The sequence below is a fragment of the Citrus sinensis genome, chromosome 6, assembly GCF_022201045.2.
Source record: "Citrus sinensis cultivar Valencia sweet orange chromosome 6, DVS_A1.0, whole genome shotgun sequence".
NCBI lineage: Eukaryota > Viridiplantae > Streptophyta > Magnoliopsida > Sapindales > Rutaceae > Citrus > Citrus sinensis.
Window position 1 is genome coordinate 5,329,323 of NC_068561.1, and position 9,232 is coordinate 5,338,554.

The window sequence follows — 9,232 nt, forward strand, 5'->3', positions numbered from 1 at the left end:
CAGTAGTAGTTAAAAATTTGTTGACATCATAAGTGCATTTAAGGCATTTCCTGTTGAAGCCAAAGCGCTACTTTTGTAATTGTAAAATAAAAAATTAGTCATGTAACTATCGGGTAAATAATTATAAATAGGAAAAATTGTAACCTTAGAAATCGAAATCACGATTCTATCTGTCATGGTCAATGCTCCATCTTCGCGCTCTATCTCTATCTCTCTCTATCTGTCTCTATCACACTATCGCTGCTCTAACCACTACACTGCTCTTTCCACTACAGTGTCGTCACTAACGCATCTCTCTTTTACTATCGAGGCAAGCTCGTTATGATCTCCCCTGCGGTCTGCTCTCTCCACTGTAAGTTGTTGGCTTCTTTTTTAAATGTTTTTAGCTTATTGTTCATTACTTTTTTCCTTAATTAAATTGTGATTAATAATTTAATTTAATAGATTAGGATTTAAATTTTGCAGTAGAATATATTATCAACAATCTTGCATTTACTGTTTGCCGTAATGTTTTGTTGTTTATGTAATTTTGCTTATTGTTCATTATTTTTCATTCATTCCCATTTTCTAATATTTGTCATACTTCTAAAGGTTTGGTAACGAAAACAAAGGTTTATTAATTTTTTCCTATTTGTCGTAGTTCTTAAAGTTTAGTAATAAGAACTTTTAGATTCTATTATTGTTCTTTTTTAATTCTTTTATTGTTCTTTTTAATTGTTTGAGTTCAGTTGTGAATTATGTTATTGTTAATGTTCTAGCTGATGTGAATTTAAGTTGTGTTGTTTTTTATGCAAAGTCTATAGCTTTGGGTTTTTTCTTATCAAGTTGTGAATTTTGTTATTGTTCATGTTCCAACTGCGATAATTTTTCCTCATTTTTGATTTTGTAGATCATGATGTTAATAACATATAATCTATAAAGGTGAAAGACAGGGTTGATTAAACCTAATGAATACACTCCATTGCAGATAAAGAACAAGGTAGTATGATTGAAAATGAACATGGTTTGACCACTCTTCAAAGTGTGTAGTTATTTATCACAAACCCAAAGAGCAAGCAAATGATATAGATATTAATGTAGTCTTGCAGATTCAATTCACTATATATCACTCATTGGGAGTAATAGTGTTTGAGGCCACTGTGTTGCCAACCTTATGTCCTAATTTACCACTTGGTGGAGTGCTACAAGCCATGCTACATAACTTAGGAGTTTAATTATTTGTAGAGTAAACTACGTTAGTGAATGATAGTGGAAATGAACTATTACCTAGGACTAGAGACATACATGGGGCACAAATAGATCTGAATGAGGATGTTAGGCATGAGATTAATGACGATGATGAAGTACCTCCTACGATTGAAGGCATAAATGGACCACAAACTATTGAGAATCATAATGTTGGGTGTGGGAGTGATAATGATGATAATGATTGGTTGTCAGATTTTGACAAGGAATTTGCTGCTGATGGTAGTTGTATAAATGACCAAAATATAGCTAAGGATGCAAAAGTTGTGGATGATACAAGATCCAATTCTGATGATGAAATAATTGACGTAGATCCTGAATTGCTAGCGGATAAATCTAATTTAGATTATGATATGGGCATTACTAAACTAAAGGAATATACTGAAAAGCATGTATATAATTTAGGGCCTAATGGTAAGTATAGGCTGAGGTAAAGGGATGTATGTTGACAACTTTAGATATGCGTTACATGAAACGATGGAGGATAAAGGCTTTGAAATTACAAAGGTGTACAATGAGCCTAAGAGATTTTATAGCAAATGCAAGATTAATGATTGTCCATGGTATGTGATGGGAAGTGTGTATTAGTAATCAAAGAGTTATAGAAGAAGCATGATTGCAGACAAACTAGAAAGTGAGTGAATATGACCATTAGATGGATAACAGAGAAAATAAAGAGCAAATTTGTTGTGCCTCCTCAGGTGAAGATTTCTGTTCGTTGTGAGTCTATGCAAGAGACTTTTGTGTAAGGATAGGGAATTTGAAACTATATAGGGCTAGAGAGAGGGCAAAAATCGACATTTATAGAGATCATGCAAGGGGCTATTAAGATCTGTTTCAATATGCTACAGTGATTCACAAATATGATCCTAGTGTAATTTATTAAGTGCTTTGTGATGCAGTAACTAGGGATGATAAAATGCTATTTTTTGACATTTTCAGCTCAAGGAAATGCACTTAATAATAATTGTAGGCCATATATTAGGTTGGATGGATGTCATTTGAAATCAAAATATGATGGAGTTTTATTAACTGTTGTGGAGATAAATGTTAATAATTGAATAGTCCCATTAACATTTGTAGTGTGTGAGATAAAGTGAAACCAAGACATGGTTTTTAAAAATTTTGCATTTATATTTTGATAATAGATCAAATCATATTACATTTTGCATTGATCAGAAAAAAGGGTTTTTTACGGGGTGATTGAGATCACATGGCCTATTGTATATTATAGGCCATGTGCTAGACATATATATGCTAACTTTTATAAATAACATCCTCGTATTAATTTGAGAATTTTTTTTGAAGGGTGTTGTGAAAATTTTTAATATACTTGCAAGCGCACGAATCTAAAGATAGAATAGTGATAACGAGGTCGAACCCACATGGATTGTTATAAATTAAAAAAATATAATTTAAATCTAAAATTAATATTAATCCTAACCTAGTTGAGCAAATTGAATTTTAAAAGAAATTAAACTAATTAAACTAAGAAAATAATTAAAACAAAGGAGAATTCGATAAGATAAAAATTACCAAGGTTTCGGAATCCACCACTATTCAACTAGTAATTACCTAATTATTAATTAATCCCTAATTTTAGAGTGACAACTCAAAATCAATTTATGTCATCTCATGAATATAATAGTTAAGCCTAATTAAAATTAATCTAGTGTAGGTTCTTTTTCTGCTTATTAGTATAATATCTAAGCATCACATGTAAACATATTGAATAACAAAGAGTCAAAGTTTTCCTAAGTACTCTATGTAAACAATTTAATGAAAGACATATAATTAAATATAATCATGTATAAACTTTATAGATCCAAGCATAGATTTAATTGAATATTAATCCTAACAATCAATAATGCATGACAGAATTGATGAAAAGATTTTAATAACATCCAATTAATCATGTGAATTAAAGACCATAATCATCAAAGAATATATATAGGGAATTAAATAAATAAATAGATAATTATTTCATTGAATAGGATTTCATCCTTAACCTCAGTATCAGAAAATTAACTAGACATACTTGGATAGGGAGCAACAAAAGAAATAAAATCAACCATGGAAGCCGTCTGCTCTTTTTTTCTTCTCCCTGCCGATTGCTTTCTGCGTTTGGCGGCTACTTCCCCCCTCTCCAAAAGCCAAAAGCTTGCTTTTATATAGTCTTTAAAATGGGCCCCACCTCTTAAATCCTAAAGCCAAAAGGCTTGGCCTTTTTATTTGCTCGGTCTTGCATGTGCTTCACTTGGAATTTTCACTCTTTTTTTAAGGCCATACAATTGCTTCTCACGTGATTGCCATAAATCTTCTTTGTCTTCATGTGCATGGATGAATGAATTTGTCTTGAATTCACATGCATATTTGCCTAATTGCTCTTAAAATCAATCAATTAATGCCTCCAAAATTGAGTTCCTTTATGTCTTTTTTTTAATCCATAATCTCCAATTAATCCCCTATTCAATAAAATAATTCAATTAGTTAAAAATAAGAAATAAAAATAACTAGCAAATATATAATTAAGGGTAAAATTTGTATATAAATTATAATCATTAGAGGGCTGTTGATAGCACTAATAAGTATGATTACACAACTGCAATGGAAAAGCTCAAAAAAGAAAATTTAGATGACCATGCTTGAAGAGACATGAGCATCACAAGAATTGTAAAATAGATCATATAAGTAACAACACTTCAAAGTGCTTCAATAGTTGGATCTTACTCCACAAAGATAAGCCTTACCTAACCATGCTCAAAGAGATCTGATGCATGTTTATGACATTTTCACAGAGAGAAGAGAAAAGACACATTCTTGGACCAACATTCCACTTAGAGTGAAAAAGGAATTAGATGATGCTCCTGAAGCAAGAAGCAAGATGAATGCAATCGCTGTTGGGGATTTTCACGTTCAGGTATAAATCTGATTCATTTTCATTATAAACAATTTTCCCTGTATGTGCTTCTTTTAATTATTATTCAATTTCTTTCAAGTTAAAGACAATAGTCATTGTTCAGCAAGGAGGTTCATTGTTGATCTGATAAGCAGGTCCTATGATTGTTGTTATTAGGAGCTGGAATCTCATACACTCATATTATGGCTGCAATACACGATGCAAGATGACCTACCAAAATACTTCATAAAATAAGCGTATTCAAACACTTATGCAGCGATGTTTAAGTCAATTCCTAATAAAGTTACATGGGACCCTTTTGATAGGGCAAAACTTTCTCCTTCTGAGATTACTAAGAAGATTGGAAGACCAAAGAAGTCAAGGAAGAGGGTAGCTACTGAGCCAATGGAAAAAAAAAAAATCATTTCATGTATGTTCCTTCTTTTATAGTGGGATGAATCACAATGTCAACAATACCCATTAAGGCCATCGATAGTAAGAGAAATAAGAGTGCAGAATCAGATGTACTTCTGCTGAACCTATAGTTTAAATACTTTTGAGTGTATTGACCTTAATTGTTAATTTTTTTTATATGTAATTTTAAACAGGGTGTTGGTGGACCAGAAGAAAGTTCTAATGTAGCAAATACTTCTAAGAGGACAAAGACAATAGTAATGCTAATTTGAATATGTAATAACTTTTATTTTGTTGTATTTATTGATATTTCTTTTATATTTACATATTTCAATTTAAATAGGCTATAAGTGGTCTAGAAGAGAGATTTACTAATAATAGAAAAGGAGGTGGTATAAAGGCCAAGGGGGTAATAAAAGAAAATGAGGTAGTAGAAGAACGACAACTAAAGGTAGACGAGGTACCGTGTCATATTGATATTTGATGTTAGAAATAACTGATGCTTGTCTTAGATAATAAAGTTAAAATTGTTTTGTCCATGACGATATGAAGCTGATAAACTTTCTACAAATCCAACTCAAGGCTCACAAGCTTCATAGATCATAGATGGTTAACAAAATGTTAGCATTAGGATATTATGTATCTGGAATACACAAACTATTCTTAGTGTATTAGGGTGCTGTTATTGTTAACATATATGTTTTCATAATATTGATTTTGATGATAACAAACAAGATTAAGAATGATTAATCTTTTAAGATCAAATTATTTTTTATATATTTTAAATAAATCATTATTTTCACATTATAAATGTTTTATATTTAATGAAAAAATGATTTTTAAGAAAAATGATTGTTAAAATACATGAAATGTTTGTCATCATCAAAAAGGGGGAGATTGTTAACATATATGTTTCCATGATATTGATTTTGATGATAACAAACAAGATTAAGAATGATTAATCTTTTAAGCCCAAATTATTTAATATTCTTTTTAAATAAAATCATTATTTTTACATTATAAAGGTTTCATGTTTAATGGAAAAATGATTTTATGAAATTGATTGTTTTTCAAAGTTTATAGTTTAATTGAAAGAATTTTGAAAATTTTGAAATAAACAAGTATTGCTTGAAATTTTGGTAAAGGATTTATTTGAAAAGTGTCATAGTATTTTTGGCTATAACATAATTTCAGAAAGTTTTGGGATTAACAAAGCATTACTTAGAAATTCTGAAATTGGACTTATTTGTAAAATTTCATAACGTTTTGGGCTATAGTGAAGTTTTGTAAAGTTTTGGGGTCAAACTGTAATTTTAGAAAATAGTGCACTGTCCAGGTACTGTATCATCCGGCTTACCGGATACTGATAACCGGCAAGCCGGTTACGGGCAGAATGTTTCCAATTCGAATCCGGCTTATCGGATTCCAAATCCGGCAAACCGGATAGGCAAAATTTTGAATTTTGCCTTAACGGTAACAAAAATTCGGCTTACCGGATTCCATAAAATGGCAAACCAGATAGCCCAGAATGTGAGTAACGGCTAGTTTTCGAACTCAAGCTATAAGAACTCAAATCCAACTCATTTTGAAGCTCTCCAACAATCTCCAACAAGCAAGAACAAGTGCACACAACATATATTGAGCTTCAACTTCGTGAATCATCATTCTTTAAATCATCTTTGTTCTTCAATTTGTATATCCACTCTTAAAGAGAGATTCATTGTTGTATTTATCATTTCTCATCAAATTGTGAGAGTACTAGTGTGGGAAACACTTGGGGTAAAGAGATTGTAGATATAATCTCTTGTTGTAAAGGTTTATTGACACCTCGAAGTCAATTGTAATCGTTGAAGCCTTGGAAAGGCTTGGATAGTTAAATCCTCAAGCGGGTGAGCTTGGAGGCGTGGACGTAGGCGGGGATAGCCGAACCACGTAAAAATCCTTGTGTTCGTTTTTTCTTCCCTTACTCTTTTAATATTGTGTTTCATTGAATTTATTGTTTTTGAATTGATTAAGGCATTAGATTGAATTGTTGTGTGGTTTGACTAGGATAATTTTTAAAAATCCAATTCACCCCCCCTCTTGGGTTGCACACTTGTATTTCAGTTATGTATTTAGAATGCACAAATTGTTATTAGGGCATTAGGTTGTTATTATGTTTTTTGAATTCACAAACTATTAGTGTTGTGATAAGCTATAACCTGTTATTTATCACCAATGATATTATGTCGTATTTTCAAAGCACATACTATTCAGAAAAGTTTAATGAAAGTACTTTTGATTACTTTTGATTTCGTTACATTGTAAATTACAATAATTGATTATTATGTGTCTATTACATTACTTTCTCATAAATAAGCCTACCACAAAACTACAAATAAAAACTGAATCCAATTTTAGGTTCACTTCAATACATTATAGCCTTTTATTCATCTTTATTGCATCTTCGTTTAAGTTCATGCCATGGCTAGATGTGGTGTTATGCATTTTTAAGTCTTCTTTTGCCATATATTGCATAAAATTACACTTTTTAAGCATGCATATTCAAACTATTAGGATTTTTCAACATAGTGAATACCATCGCACATGCTTGCACTCCACAGTTACAATATTTAGGGTAGCCAGTAACTTCTGCACGTTTCTTAGCTCAACCCCCTAGAATTAACACTTGAGTTACTACTGGAGCTCATTATTTTGTTTGAATTTGTATGTATGAAAGCTGAAAGTATGTTTGGTTTTGAATGAAGATTGAGAAGATGTGGATATTATGAATGACATTTTATATTTGAATGAATGATAGTGTTTGTAGTGGCTTATAGTTGTTGTTTTTGAATGATAAAGTGTTAAATTTATAGTGTTTGGCTTGTCATTTTCTTACTTTTTGAAATGGGGTTGCTGGTCTTTGAATTAGGGTTGCTGGTGTTTAAAAATGGCTTGGGATTGCTAGTGCAATGATGTTGAAATTTTTGTAATGGCTTATAGCTGCTGTTTTTGAATGATAAAAGCATTAAAATTTGACTATTTTGCTTGGCATTTTCTAGTGTAGTGGATTTCATATTATCTTGGTATCTAGCAAAGTTGGAGTCAATATACCCAATGATCTTAAGCTGATCCAACCTTTGATATGCGAGCATATAGTTTTTCATTCTCTGTAAGAACCATAAGATTCGTTTGGTTGCTTTCCAATGGCTACTCATGTATTACTTAAATATCTGCATAACATCCCAATAATGTATACAATATTTGGTCGCATTCAAACCTGAGCATACATCAGACTTCCTACTGCTGACGTATAAGGAACCTTCTCTATTTCTTTTTCCTCAAAATCATTCTTAGGCCACTGACTAGGACTAAACTTGTCTCCCTTAGCAATAGGGATATCACTTGGTTTGCAATCTTGCATGCCATATCTCTTAAAAATTGTTTCGATATAGCTCTTTCGTGATAATGAGCGATCCCAGTGTATATGTATGCCTAATATAAATGAGGCGTCCCCAAGATCTTTCATCTTAAAATTCTTAGCAAAAAATCTTTTGGTTTCGTCAATATGCCTACATCGCTACTAGTAAGCAAAATGTCATGGACATATAAAACTAGAAAAATATACTAGCTCCCACAGAAATTATGGCATATGCAATCATCGACCAAATTCATCTCAAAACTGAATGAGATGATCACTTGATGAAACTTGAAATGCCATTGTCGAGATGCTTACTTGAGCCCATAGATGGATCTCTTAAAGTTATAGACAATATTCTTTAAGTTTCCGGACACAAAGTTTTCTGGTTGCACTATATAAATCGACTCATCAATGTCACCATTGAGAAACATCGTTTTTGCATCCATCTGATGTAACTCAAGTTGGAAATGCACCATCAATGCCATTATAATCCTGAAAGAGTCTTTTGAAGAAACAAGAGAGAAAGTCTCTTTATAGTCGATGCATTTTTTCTGTGTAATACCCTTTGCGACAAGACGCGCCTTGTACCTCTCTACATTGCCTTTCGAATCCTTCTTAGTTTTAAATATCTATTTACAACCAATAGCTTTTGCACCTTCTGGTAATGGGACAAGATCCCATACGTCATTTTCCTTTATGAACTTCATCTCCTTATTCATTCATGGCATCGATAAACTTCTGAGAGTTTGAACTTTCCATGATTTGATGAAAATTGATCGGATCATCTTTTATCATGTTGATGTCTACCTCATATTCTTGGAGAAATACAATGTAGTCATCTAGCACTGCACTTCTCATTTCTCTAATGGATCTCCTTAATGACATAGGTTCTTGAAGTGGTAGAGTTTGTTTTTCTAGAACAACTTCTTGTATTGAACAAAGTCAGGAATGAGACCCCGATCAATGCCAATAACAGCTATGGAAATATCAATAAATTCTTGTTTAAAGACAAAGTCTTTAGCCATACCCCCCCCCCCCCCCCGGAAACTCGATATCCTCAAATAGCTGAGCATTTTCTGATATGAAAATCGACTTAGTCGTGGGATCATAAAACTTCTACTCCCTAGATCATTCTGAGTGTCCAATAAAATAGTAACTTACAATCTTTAAGTCCAGTTTCTTTTCATTAGGCCTATGAGGCCTTGTCTTAGCTAGACATCCCTAAACATACAAGTGCTTTAAACTAGTCTTCTTGCCTTTCCAAAGCTCTTAAG